The 14,004-nt window shown below is 63.0% G+C and overlaps 2 non-coding genes across 2 annotated transcripts; both read left to right on the top strand.

The window, feature by feature from the left end:
• Positions 1 to 1,586: 1,586 nt before the first annotated feature.
• LOC131862857 (5S ribosomal RNA) lies at positions 1,587 to 1,705 on the top strand. The gene has a single exon (XR_009361793.1). It is a non-coding gene; the product is annotated as a 5S ribosomal RNA (ribosomal RNA).
• Positions 1,706 to 9,487: 7,782 nt separating this feature from the next.
• On the top strand, positions 9,488 to 9,606 carry LOC131862853 (5S ribosomal RNA). The gene has a single exon (XR_009361789.1). It is a non-coding gene; the product is annotated as a 5S ribosomal RNA (ribosomal RNA).
• The last annotated feature ends 4,398 nt before the right edge of the window (positions 9,607 to 14,004 follow it).

The following is a 14,004-nucleotide window of genomic DNA, read 5'->3' as shown; positions in this document are numbered from 1 at the left end:
CACTTCAGAGCGCTCCTTGGTACGCACCAGGGCGCGCAACCCAGCCAAGGTGCTCACCCCGGCGAAGGTGCACGCGAGGTGCGCACCCGGGGCAAACCGGGCTCGGACTTCGTGCACGCCGCACCTTGGAGCACACATCGGAGCGCTCCCGGGTTCGCACCAGCATTGCGCACCTTTGATGCGCTGCCTTCACTAATTTCCAGAAAAGGCAAAAAAAAGAAAAAAATGAGATTTTAAAATTTCCGTTTTGAAAGATAGTGAAAAAAACGGAACGCGGGTGCCATCTTGAGCCCGCCCTGGTGTGCAGCCCAGGCAAGTTGTGCGCACCAAGGCACCCACCCTGGCCAAGGTGGGTCACGGGGTGGGTCCTAGGGTGGGTAACGGGGTGGGTACTAAGGTGCGTGCCAAGGTGGGTCATAGGGTGGGTGCCAAGGTGGGCACCAGGGTGGGTGTGCACCAACCCTAGCCAGGGTAGGTCACGGGGTGGTTGTCGGGGTGGGCGTCAAGGAGCCAAGGTGGGTGGCAAGTAGCCAAGTTGCGTGCCAAGGTGGGTGTCGGGGTGGGTGCCAAGGATCCAAGGTGGGTGCCAAGGAACCAAGGTGGGTGTCTGGGTGGGTGCCGAGGTGGGAGCCAGGGTGGGTCCCAAGGTGAGTGCAAAGGTGGGTGCCAGGGTCAAGGTGAGTGCCAATGTGGGTTCCAAGGTGCCAGGGTCAGGGTGAGTGCCAATGTGGGTTCAAAGGTGCTAAGTTGGGTGCGAGGTTGGGTGCGAGGGTGGGTGGGTGCCAAGGTGTGCTAGGTGGAAGCCCGGGTGGGTCGGCATCCCATGGGTGTCGAGTTGGGTGCCTGATGGGTGCTTCTTGTCAAGTTTTAGTCGTCGGGACTCATTTCGAGCCTTAGAGGTCGTTTCTTGTCCGGTTGCCCTGTCTTCGACCTGGGAACCCAATTTTGGTCCTCGGGTCCCATTTTTTTTTGTCTCGCATCCCACTTTTGGCCTGTGGCCTTTTCGGGGTCGATTCTCGTTTTGGGCATCAGAGCATGTTTCTTCTCCTAAAACCCAATATTTGTTTATTAAGTCTCGGAACACATTTTTGTTCTCGTGGACCCATCATGGGTCTTGGAACGCATTTGTGGTCCTTGGGTCCCATTTTGCATCCCGAAACTTGTGTTTTGGTGCTTGATCCCTATTTTGGGTGCCCACCTTGCACCAAGTGCGCACCCGGGGCAAACCGAGCGCCTTGGTGCACCGGGGCAAGATCGAGCGTGCACCCGAGGCGCCCCGAACATGCACCAAGGTGCACTCGGCCCACATGTGAGCGCAGGTCGTTGCGCCCGAGGTGGTGTGTGGGCACCGCGTTGCAGACGGGACACTGCACGCACACGACGCCCCCTCCAGGTGCACGCACGTAGGCCGGGCCGGGTGCACACCCGACGCCCTAGCAAGGTGCGCGCACCCGGGCAGGGCTCACACTTGGCGAACGGGGCGCACTTCGCGAGGGAGGGTGTGCACCTCGACGGGGGTGGGTGGCCGGGGTGGATTCGCACGTGGGTCGCGGTTTGCTAAGTACACACTGCGACAAGCTCATAACGGGTGCGATCATACCAGCGTTAGTGCACCGGATCCCATCAGAACTCCGCAGTTAAGCGCGCTTGGGCCGGAGTAGTACTGGGATGGGTGACCTCCCGGGAAGTCCCGGTGTTGCACCCTTTTTTAGTTTTTCGCCGGGCGTCGCAATGCTATTTGAATAAACCTTTTGCCCGTTTGCGTTCTCGTCGGGGCCGGGCCGGGCCGGGGTGCGTTGCCCGCACTACCGCGCGCGCGGGGGCGACACCGAGCGCGCACCCGAGGCGCCCCGAGCACACAGGCCACGGTGCAACCCGGGCGTTGTGCGCGCACCCCGGTGCGCCCGAGGTGCTGCGCGCGCACCCAGGTGAAATCGGTGTGCACCTCGGCCAGTGCGCGCTCGGTCGAGTCACGCACGTTGGCCAAGGTGCACGGTGATGTTTCTTACTCTAAGGTTCCGCACCAGACGCCCGGGACAGGTGAGCGAAGCTGGGCGGGGCCGGGTGCGCGGCCGGGGCAGGTGCACGCAGCTGGAGAGAGCTTTGGAGCACACTTCGGAGCGCACCAATGATGCGCTCCATTCAAAAGTTTCCTGAAAAGGCAAAAAAAGTTGAGATTATAGAATTTCCCACTTGAGAGATTGTAAAAAAAAAAAATTTAAAATGAAGGAAACGCGGGTGCCAAGGTGTGCGCAGCCCAGCCCACCCTGGCGAAGGTGCACGCAAGGTGCGCACCCGAGGCAAACCGGACAATTAACCCAACTTTCGACTTCGCGCGCACCTTGGAGCGCACTTCGGAGCGCTCCTTGGTGCGCACCAATCTTGGGCACCTCGGAGTGCACCATGGCGCCCACCAAGGTGCGCACCCGGGGCAAACCGAGCTCCGACTTCGTGCGCACCTTGGAGCGCACGAAAGGTGCGCACCATGGCGCCCACCAAGGTGCGCAGCCCAGCCAAGGCGTGCGCATCAAGGTGCGCACCCTGGCGAAGGTGCGCACCCGGGGCAAACCGAGCTCCGACTTCGTGCGCACCTTGGAGCGCACAAAAGGTGCGCAACCCAGCCAAGGTGTGCGCACCCCGGTCAAACCGAGCTCCGAATCGTGCGCACCAGAGGTGCACGCCATCGTGCGCACCTTGGAGCACACTTCGGAGCCCTCCTTGGTGCGCGCCGATGTTGCGCACCTCGGAGCGCACCCGGGGAAAACAATGCAATTAACCCGACTTTCGACTTCGTGGGCACCTCGGAGCGCTCTCGGGTTCGCACCTCGGAGCACACCGAGGTGCGCACCTTTGATGCGCTGCCTTCACCAATTTCCAGAAAAGGCAAGAAAACATTGAGAAGGTGTGCGCACCGAGGTGCCCACCCTGGCGAAGGTGCACGCGAGGTGCGCACCCGGGGCAAACCGGGCTCCGACTTCGTGCACGCCGCACCTTGGAGCACACTTCGGAGCGCTCCTTGGTGCGCACCAGGGCGCGCAACCCAGCCGAGGTGCCCACCCCGGCGAAGGTGCACGCGAGGTGCGCACCCGGGGCAAACCGGGCTCCGACTTCGTGCACGCCATGGTGCCCACCGCGGCGAAGGTGCACGCGAGGTGCGCACCCGGGGCAAACCGGGCTCCGACTTCGTGCACGCCGCACCTTGGAGCACACTTCGGAGCGCTCCTTGGTGCGCACCATGGTGCCCACCAGGGCGCGCAACCCCGCCGAAGGTGCACGCGAGGTGCGCACCCGGGGCAAACCGGGCTCCGACTTCGTGCACGCCGCACCTTGGAGCACACTTCGGAGCGCTCCTTGGTGCGCACCATGGTGCCCACCAGGGCGCGCAACCCCGCCGAAGGTGCACGCGAGGTGCGCACCCGGGGCAAACCGGGCTCCGACTTCGTGCACGCCATGGTGCGCACCGCGGCGAAGGTGCGCACCCGGGGCAAACCGGGCTCCGACTTCGTGCACGCCGCACCTTGGAGCACACTTCGGAGCGCTCCTTGGTGCGCACCAGGGCGCGCAACCCAGCCGAGGTGCCCACCCCGGCGAAGGTGCACGCGAGGTGCGTACCCGGGGCAAACCGGGCTCCGACTTCGTGCACGCCGCACCTTGGAGCACACTTCGGAGCGCTCCTTGGTGCGCACCATGGTGCCCACCAGGCCGCGCAACCCAGCCAAGGTGTGCGCACCAAGGTGCACGCGAGGTGCGCACCCGGGGCAAACCGGGGTCCGACTTCGTGCACGCCGCACCTTGGAGCACACATCGGGGCGCTCCCGGGTTCGCACCGGCGTTGCGCACCGTGGTGGGCACCTCGGAGCACACCAAGGTGGGCAGCGAGGTGCGCACCTTTGATGCGATGCCTTCACTAATTTCCATAAAAGGCAAAAAAAAAACGAGATTTTAAAATTTCCGTTTTGAAAGATAGTGAGAAAAAGGGAATGCTGGTGCCATCTTGAGCCCGCCCTGGTGCGCAGCCCAGCCAAGGTGTGCGCACCAAGGTGCCCACCCTGGCGAAGGTGCGCGCCCGGGCAATTAACCCAACTTCCAACTTCGCGCGCGCCAGGGTGGGAGCGCACCCAACAACCGGGCCTGGGAAGAGCCAATGCGAGAAACCCCACCAAACGCTCTGACAAAAAAAGAGGGGGCGCTCCAGTAACCCCGCTTCGGAGCGCACCCTGGGCAAACCCAGCCAAGGTGCCCACCCCGGCCAAGGTGCAGGCGAGGTGCGCACCCGGGGCAAACCGGGCTCCGACAACGTGCACGCCGCACCTTGGAGCACACTTCGTAGCGCTCCCGGGTGCGCACCTCAAAGCACACCAAGGTGGGCAGCGAGGTGCGCACCTTTGATGCGCTGCCTTCACTAATTTCCAGAAAAGGCAAAAAAAAAAGGAGATTTTAAAATTTCCGTTTTGAAAGATAGTGAAAAAAACGGAACGCGCGTGCCATCTTGAGCCCGCCCTGGTGCGCAGCCCAGGTAAGGTGCCCACCCTGGCAAAGGTGCGCACCCGGGCAATTAACCCTACTTCCGACTTCGTGCGCGCCAGGGTGGCAACCGGGCCTCGGAAGAGCCAATGCGAGAAACCCCACCAAACGCTCCGACAAAAAAAGAGGCGGCGCTCCAATAACCCCGCTTCGGAGCGCAGCCGGGGCAAACCCAGCCAAGGTGCCCACCCCGACGAAGGTGCACGCGAGGTGCGCACCCGGGGCAAACCGGGCTCCGACAACGTGCACGCAGCACCTTGGAGCACACTTCGAAGCACTCCCGGGTGCCCACCGGCGTTGCGCACCGTGGTGGGCAGCGAGGTGCGCACCTTTGATGCGCTGCCTTCACTAATTTCCAGAAAAAGGCAAAAAAAAATGAGATTTTAAAATTTCCATTTTGAAAGATAGTGAAAAAAAAGGAACGCGGGTGCCATCTTGAGCCCGCCCTGGTGCGCAGCCCAGGCAAGGCATGCGCACCAAGGTGCCCACCCGAGGTGCACACCCGGGGCAAACCGGGCTCCGACTTCGTGCAGGCCGCACCTTGGAGCACACTTCGGAGCGCTCCTTGGTGCGCACCATGGTGCCCACCAGGGCGCGCAACCCAGCCAAGGTCTGCACACCAAGGTGCCCACCCCGGCGAAGGTGCACGCGAGGTGCGCACCCGGGGCAAACCGGGCTCCGACTTCGTGCACGCCATGGTGCCCACCGCGGCGAAGGTGCACGCGAGGTGCGCACCCGGGGCAAACCGGGCTCCGACTTCGTGCACGCCGCACCTTGGAGCACACTTCGGAGCGCTCCTTGGTGCGCACCATGGTGCCCACCAGGGCGCGCAACCCAGCCAAGGTGTGCGCACCAAGGTGCACGCGAGGTGCGCACCCGGGGCAAACCGGGGTCCGACTTCGTGCACGCCGCACCTTGGAGCACACATCGGAGCGCTCCCAGGTTCGCACCAGCGTTGCGCACCTTTGATGCGCTGCCTTCACTAATTTCCAGAAAAGGCAAAAAAAAACGAGATTTTAAAATTTCCGTTCTGAAAGATAGTGAAAAAAACGGAACGCGGGTGCCATCTTGAGCCCTTCCTGGTGCGCAGCCCAGGCAAGTTGTGCGCACCAAGGTGCCCACCCTGGCGGAGGTGCGCGCCCGGGGCAATCCGGGCTCCGACTTCGTGCACTGCATGGTGCCCACCAAGGCGCGCAACCCAGCCAAGGTGCCCACCGCAGCGAAGGTGCACGCGAGGTGCACACCCGGGGCAAACCGGGCTCCGACTTCGTGCACGCCGCACCTTGGAGCACACTTCAGAGCGCTCCTTGGTGCGCACCAGGGCGCGCAACCCAGCCGAGGTGCCCACCCCGGCGAAGGTGCACGCGAGGTGCGCACCCGGGGCAAACCGGGCTCCGACTTCGTGCACGCCATGGTGCCCACCGCGGCGAAGGTGCGCACCCGGGGCAAACCGGGCTCCGACTTCGTGCACGCCGCACCTTGGAGCACACTTCGGAGCGCTCCTTGGTGCGCACCATGGTGCCCACCAGGCCGCGCAACCCAGCCAAGGTGTGCGCACCAAGGTGCACGCGAGGTGCGCACCCGGGGCAAACCGGGGTCCGACTTCGTGCACGCCGCACCTTGGAGCACACATCGGGGCGCTCCCGGGTTCGCACCGGCGTTGCGCACCGTGGTGGGCACCTCGGAGCACACCAAGGTGGGCAGCGAGGTGCGCACCTTTGATGCGATGCCTTCACTAATTTCCATAAAAGGCAAAAAAAAAACGAGATTTTAAAATTTCCGTTTTGAAAGATAGTGAGAAAAAGGGAATGCTGGTGCCATCTTGAGCCCGCCCTGGTGCGCAGCCCAGCCAAGGTTTGCGCACCAAGGTGCCCACCCTGGCGAAGGTGCGCGCCCGGGCAATTAACCCAACTTCCAACTTCGCGCGCGCCAGGGTGGGAGCGCACCCAACAACCGGGCCTGGGAAGAGCCAATGCGAGAAACCCCACCAAACTCTCTGACAAAAAAAGAGGGGGCGCTCCAGTAACCCCGCTTCGGAGCGCACCCTGGGCAAACCCAGCCAAGGTGCCCACCCCGGCCAAGGTGCAGGCGAGGTGCGCACCCGGGGCAAACCGGGCTCCGACAACGTGCACGCCGCACCTTGGAGCACACTTCGTAGCGCTCCCGGGTGCGCACCTCAGAGCACACCAAGGTGGGCAGCGAGGTGCGCACCTTTGATGCGCTGCCTTCACTAATTTCCAGAAAAGGCAAAAAAAAAAGGAGATTTTAAAATTTCCGTTTTGAAAGATAGTGAAAAAAACGGAACGCGCGTGCCATCTTGAGCCCGCCCTGGTGCGCAGCCCAGGTAAGGTGCCACCCTGGCAAAGGTGCGCACCCGGGCAATTAACCCTACTTCCGACTTCGTGCGCGCCAGGGTGGCAACCGGGCCTCGGAAGAGCCAATGCGAGAAACCCCACCAAACGCTCCGACAAAAAAAGAGGCGGCGCTCCAATAACCCCGCTTCGGAGCGCAGCCGGGGCAAACCAAGCCAAGGTGCCCACCCCGACGAAGGTGCACGCGAGGTGCGCACCCGGGGCAAACCGGGCTCCGACAACGTGCACGCAGCACCTTGGAGCACACTTCGAAGCACTCCCGGGTGCCCACCGGCGTTGCGCACCGTGGTGGGCAGCGAGGTGCGCACCTTTGATGCGCTGCCTTCACTAATTTCCAGAAAAAGGCAAAAAAAAATGAGATTTTAAAATTTCCGTTTTGAAAGATAGTGAAAAAAAAGGAACGCGGGTGCCATCTTGAGCCCGCCCTGGTGCGCAGCCCAGGCAAGGCATGCGCACCAAGGTGCCCACCCGAGGTGCACACCCCGGGCAAACCGGGCTCCGACTTCGTGCAGGCCGCACCTTGGAGCACACTTCGGAGCGCTCCTTGGTGCGCACCATGGTGCCCACCAGGGCGCACCCGAGGCAAACCGGGCTCCGACTTCGTGCACGCCGCACCTTGGAGCACACATCGGAGCGCTCCCAGGTTCGCACCAGCGTTGCGCACCTTTGATGCGCTGCCTTCACTAATTTCCAGAAAAGGCAAAAAAAAACGATATTTTAAAATTTCCGTTCTGAAAGATAGTGAAAAAAACGGAACGCGGGTGCCATCTTGAGCCCTTCCTGATGCGCAGCCCAGGCAAGTTGTGCGCACCAAGGTGCCCACCCTGGCGGAGGTGCGCGCCCGGGGCAAACCGGGCTCCGACTTCGTGCACTGCATGGTGCCCACCAAGGCGCGCAACCCAGCCAAGGTGCCCACCGCAGCGAAGGTGCACGCGAGGTGCGCACCCGAGGTGCACACCCGGGGCAAACCGGGCTCCGACTTCGTGCACGCCGCACCTTGGAGCACACTTCAGAGCGCTCCTTGGTACGCACCAGGGCGCGCAACCCAGCCAAGGTGCTCACCCCGGCGAAGGTGCACGCGAGGTGCGCACCCGGGGCAAACCGGGCTCGGACTTCGTGCACGCCGCACCTTGGAGCACACATCGGAGCGCTCCCGGGTTCGCACCAGCATTGCGCACCTTTGATGCGCTGCCTTCACTAATTTCCAGAAAAGGCAAAAAAAAGAAAAAAATGAGATTTTAAAATTTCCGTTTTGAAAGATAGTGAAAAAAACGGAACGCGGGTGCCATCTTGAGCCCGCCCTGGTGTGCAGCCCAGGCAAGTTGTGCGCACCAAGGCACCCACCCTGGCCAAGGTGGGTCACGGGGTGGGTCCTAGGGTGGGTAACGGGGTGGGTACTAAGGTGCGTGCCAAGGTGGGTCATAGGGTGGGTGCCAAGGTGGGCACCAGGGTGGGTGTGCACCAACCCTAGCCAGGGTAGGTCACGGGGTGGTTGTCGGGGTGGGCGTCAAGGAGCCAAGGTGGGTGGCAAGTAGCCAAGTTGCGTGCCAAGGTGGGTGTCGGGGTGGGTGCCAAGGATCCAAGGTGGGTGCCAAGGAACCAAGGTGGGTGTCTGGGTGGGTGCCGAGGTGGGAGCCAGGGTGGGTCCCAAGGTGAGTGCAAAGGTGGGTGCCAGGGTCAAGGTGAGTGCCAATGTGGGTTCCAAGGTGCCAGGGTCAGGGTGAGTGCCAATGTGGGTTCAAAGGTGCTAAGTTGGGTGCGAGGTTGGGTGCGAGGGTGGGTGGGTGCCAAGGTGTGCTAGGTGGAAGCCCGGGTGGGTCGGCATCCCATGGGTGTCGAGTTGGGTGCCTGATGGGTGCTTCTTGTCAAGTTTTAGTCGTCGGGACTCATTTCGAGCCTTAGAGGTCGTTTCTTGTCCGGTTGCCCTGTCTTCGACCTGGGAACCCAATTTTGGTCCTCGGGTCCCATTTTTTTTTGTCTCGCATCCCACTTTTGGCCTGTGGCCTTTTCGGGGTCGATTCTCGTTTTGGGCATCAGAGCATGTTTCTTCTCCTAAAACCCAATATTTGTTTATTAAGTCTCGGAACACATTTTTGTTCTCGTGGACCCATCATGGGTCTTGGAACGCATTTGTGGTCCTTGGGTCCCATTTTGCATCCCGAAACTTGTGTTTTGGTGCTTGATCCCTATTTTGGGTGCCCACCTTGCACCAAGTGCGCACCCGGGGCAAACCGAGCGCCTTGGTGCACCGGGGCAAGATCGAGCGTGCACCCGAGGCGCCCCGAACATGCACCAAGGTGCACTCGGCCCACATGTGAGCGCAGGTCGTTGCGCCCGAGGTGGTGTGTGGGCACCGCGTTGCAGACGGGACACTGCACGCACACGACGCCCCCTCCAGGTGCACGCACGTAGGCCGGGCCGGGTGCACACCCGACGCCCTAGCAAGGTGCGCGCACCCGGGCAGGGCTCACACTTGGCGAACGGGGCGCACTTCGCGAGGGAGGGTGTGCACCTCGACGGGGGTGGGTGGCCGGGGTGGATTCGCACGTGGGTCGCGGTTTGCTAAGTACACACTGCGACAAGCTCATAACGGGTGCGATCATACCAGCGTTAGTGCACCGGATCCCATCAGAACTCCGCAGTTAAGCGCGCTTGGGCCGGAGTAGTACTGGGATGGGTGACCTCCCGGGAAGTCCCGGTGTTGCACCCTTTTTTAGTTTTTCGCCGGGCGTCGCAATGCTATTTGAATAAACCTTTTGCCCGTTTGCGTTCTCGTCGGGGCCGGGCCGGGCCGGGGTGCGCTGCCCGCACTACCGCGCGCGCGGGGGGCGACACCGAGCGCGCACCCGAGGCGCCCCGAGCACACAGGCCACGGTGCAACCCGGGCGTTGTGCGCGCACCCCGGTGCGCCCGAGGTGCTGCGCGCGCACCCAGGTGAAATCGGTGTGCACCTCGGCCAGTGCGCGCTCGGTCGAGTCGCGCACGTTGGCCAAGGTGCACGGTGATGTTTCTTACTCTAAGGTTCCGCACCAGACGCCCGGGACAGGTGAGCGAAGCTGGGCGGGGCCGGGTGCGCGGCCGGGGCAGGTGCACGCAGCTGGAGAGAGCTTTGGAGCACACTTCGGAGCGCACCAATGATGCGCTCCATTCAAAAGTTTCCTGAAAAGGCAAAAAAAGTTGAGATTATAGAATTTCCCACTTGAGAGATTGTAAAAAAAAAAAATTTAAAATGAAGGAAACGCGGGTGCCAAGGTGTGCGCAGCCCAGCCCACCCTGGCGAAGGTGCACGCAAGGTGCGCACCCGAGGCAAACCGGACAATTAACCCAACTTTCGACTTCGCGCGCACCTTGGAGCGCACTTCGGAGCGCTCCTTGGTGCGCACCAATCTTGGGCACCTCGGAGTGCACCATGGCGCCCACCAAGGTGCGCACCCGGGGCAAACCGAGCTCCGACTTCGTGCGCACCTTGGAGCGCACGAAAGGTGCGCACCATGGCGCCCACCAAGGTGCGCAGCCCAGCCAAGGCGTGCGCATCAAGGTGCGCACCCTGGCGAAGGTGCGCACCCGGGGCAAACCGAGCTCCGACTTCGTGCGCACCTTGGAGCGCACAAAAGGTGCGCAACCCAGCCAAGGTGTGCGCACCCCGGTCAAACCGAGCTCCGAATCGTGCGCACCAGAGGTGCACGCCATCGTGCGCACCTTGGAGCACACTTCGGAGCCCTCCTTGGTGCGCGCCGATGTTGCGCACCTCGGAGCGCACCCGGGGAAAACAATGCAATTAACCCGACTTTCGACTTCGTGGGCACCTCGGAGCGCTCTCGGGTTCGCACCTCGGAGCACACCGAGGTGCGCACCTTTGATGCGCTGCCTTCACCAATTTCCAGAAAAGGCAAGAAAACATTGAGAAGGTGTGCGCACCGAGGTGCCCACCCTGGCGAAGGTGCACGCGAGGTGCGCACCCGGGGCAAACCGGGCTCCGACTTCGTGCACGCCGCACCTTGGAGCACACTTCGGAGCGCTCCTTGGTGCGCACCAGGGCGCGCAACCCAGCCGAGGTGCCCACCCCGGCGAAGGTGCACGCGAGGTGCGCACCCGGGGCAAACCGGGCTCCGACTTCGTGCACGCCATGGTGCCCACCGCGGCGAAGGTGCACGCGAGGTGCGCACCCGGGGCAAACCGGGCTCCGACTTCGTGCACGCCGCACCTTGGAGCACACTTCGGAGCGCTCCTTGGTGCGCACCATGGTGCCCACCAGGGCGCGCAACCCCGCCGAAGGTGCACGCGAGGTGCGCACCCGGGGCAAACCGGGCTCCGACTTCGTGCACGCCGCACCTTGGAGCACACTTCGGAGCGCTCCTTGGTGCGCACCATGGTGCCCACCAGGGCGCGCAACCCCGCCGAAGGTGCACGCGAGGTGCGCACCCGGGGCAAACCGGGCTCCGACTTCGTGCACACCATGGTGCGCACCGCGGCGAAGGTGCGCACCCGGGGCAAACCGGGCTCCGACTTCGTGCACGCCGCACCTTGGAGCACACTTCGGAGCGCTCCTTGGTGCGCACCAGGGCGCGCAACCCAGCCGAGGTGCCCACCCCGGCGAAGGTGCACGCGAGGTGCGTACCCGGGGCAAACCGGGCTCCGACTTCGTGCACGCCGCACCTTGGAGCACACTTCGGAGCGCTCCTTGGTGCGCACCATGGTGCCCACCAGGCCGCGCAACCCAGCCAAGGTGTGCGCACCAAGGTGCACGCGAGGTGCGCACCCGGGGCAAACCGGGGTCCGACTTCGTGCACGCCGCACCTTGGAGCACACATCGGGGCGCTCCCGGGTTCGCACCGGCGTTGCGCACCGTGGTGGGCACCTCGGAGCACACCAAGGTGGGCAGCGAGGTGCGCACCTTTGATGCGATGCCTTCACTAATTTCCATAAAAGGCAAAAAAAAAACGAGATTTTAAAATTTCCGTTTTGAAAGATAGTGAGAAAAAGGGAATGCTGGTGCCATCTTGAGCCCGCCCTGGTGCGCAGCCCAGCCAAGGTGTGCGCACCAAGGTGCCCACCCTGGCGAAGGTGCGCGCCCGGGCAATTAACCCAACTTCCAACTTCGCGCGCGCCAGGGTGGGAGCGCACCCAACAACCGGGCCTGGGAAGAGCCAATGCGAGAAACCCCACCAAACGCTCTGACAAAAAAAGAGGGGGCGCTCCAGTAACCCCGCTTCGGAGCGCACCCTGGGCAAACCCAGCCAAGGTGCCCACCCCGGCCAAGGTGCAGGCGAGGTGCGCACCCGGGGCAAACCGGGCTCCGACAACGTGCACGCCGCACCTTGGAGCACACTTCGTAGCGCTCCCGGGTGCGCACCTCAGAGCACACCAAGGTGGGCAGCGAGGTGCGCACCTTTGATGCGCTGCCTTCACTAATTTCCAGAAAAGGCAAAAAAAAAAGGAGATTTTAAAATTTCCGTTTTGAAAGATAGTGAAAAAAACGGAACGCGCGTGCCATCTTGAGCCCGCCCTGGTGCGCAGCCCAGGTAAGGTGCCCACCCTGGCAAAGGTGCGCACCCGGGCAATTAACCCTACTTCCGACTTCGTGCGCGCCAGGGTGGCAACCGGGCCTCGGAAGAGCCAATGCGAGAAACCCCACCAAACGCTCCGACAAAAAAAGAGGCGGCGCTCCAATAACCCTGCTTCGGAGCGCAGCCGGGGCAAACCCAGCCAAGGTGCCCACCCCGACGAAGGTGCACGCGAGGTGCGCACCCGGGGCAAACCGGGCTCCGACAACGTGCACGCAGCACCTTGGAGCACACTTCGAAGCACTCCCGGGTGCCCACCGGCGTTGCGCACCGTGGTGGGCAGCGAGGTGCGCACCTTTGATGCGCTGCCTTCACTAATTTCCAGAAAAAGGCAAAAAAAAATGAGATTTTAAAATTTCCGTTTTGAAAGATAGTGAAAAAAAAGGAACGCGGGTGCCATCTTGAGCCCGCCCTGGTGCGCAGCCCAGGCAAGGCATGCGCACCAAGGTGCCCACCCGAGGTGCACACCCGGGGCAAACCGGGCTCCGACTTCGTGCAGGCCGCACCTTGGAGCACACTTCGGAGCGCTCCTTGGTGCGCACCATGGTGCCCACCAGGGCGCGCAACCCAGCCAAGGTCTGCACACCAAGGTGCCCACCCCGGCGAAGGTGCACGCGAGGTGCGCACCCGGGGCAAACCGGGCTCCGACTTCGTGCACGCCATGGTGCCCACCGCGGCGAAGGTGCACGCGAGGTGCGCACCCGGGGCAAACCGGGCTCCGACTTCGTGCACGCCGCACCTTGGAGCACACTTCGGAGCGCTCCTTGGTGCGCACCATGGTGCCCACCAGGGCGCGCAACCCAGCCAAGGTGTGCGCACCAAGGTGCACGCGAGGTGCGCACCCGGGGCAAACCGGGGTCCGACTTCGTGCACGCCGCACCTTGGAGCACACATCGGAGCGCTCCCAGGTTCGCACCAGCGTTGCGCACCTTTGATGCGCTGCCTTCACTAATTTCCAGAAAAGGCAAAAAAAAACGAGATTTTAAAATTTCCGTTCTGAAAGATAGTGAAAAAAACGGAACGCGGGTGCCATCTTGAGCCCTTCCTGGTGCGCAGCCCAGGCAAGTTGTGCGCACCAAGGTGCCCACCCTGGCGGAGGTGCGCGCCCGGGGCAATCCGGGCTCCGACTTCGTGCACTGCATGGTGCCCACCAAGGCGCGCAACCCAGCCAAGGTGCCCACCGCAGCGAAGGTGCACGCGAGGTGCGCACCCGAGGTGCACACCCGGGGCAAACCGGGCTCCGACTTCGTGCACGCCGCACCTTGGAGCACACTTCAGAGCGCTCCTTGGTGCGCACCAGGGCGCGCAACCCAACCAAGGTCTGCACACCAAGGTGCTCACCCCGGCGAAGGTGCACGCGAGGTGCGCACCCGGGGCAAACCGGGCTCGGACTTCGTGCACGCCGCACCTTGGAGCACACATCGGAGCGCTCCCGGGTTCGCACCAGCATTGCGCACCTTTGATGCGCTCCAATAACCCCACTTCGGAGCGCACCAGAAACCCCACTGGACGCTTGGGCAAAAATGTAATGCGCACCCGAAGCC

The sequence above is a fragment of the Cryptomeria japonica genome, unplaced genomic scaffold, assembly GCF_030272615.1.
Source record: "Cryptomeria japonica unplaced genomic scaffold, Sugi_1.0 HiC_scaffold_52, whole genome shotgun sequence".
In the NCBI taxonomy this organism is placed as follows: domain Eukaryota; kingdom Viridiplantae; phylum Streptophyta; class Pinopsida; order Cupressales; family Cupressaceae; genus Cryptomeria; species Cryptomeria japonica.
This window is presented reverse-complemented; position numbering and strand designations above follow the sequence as displayed.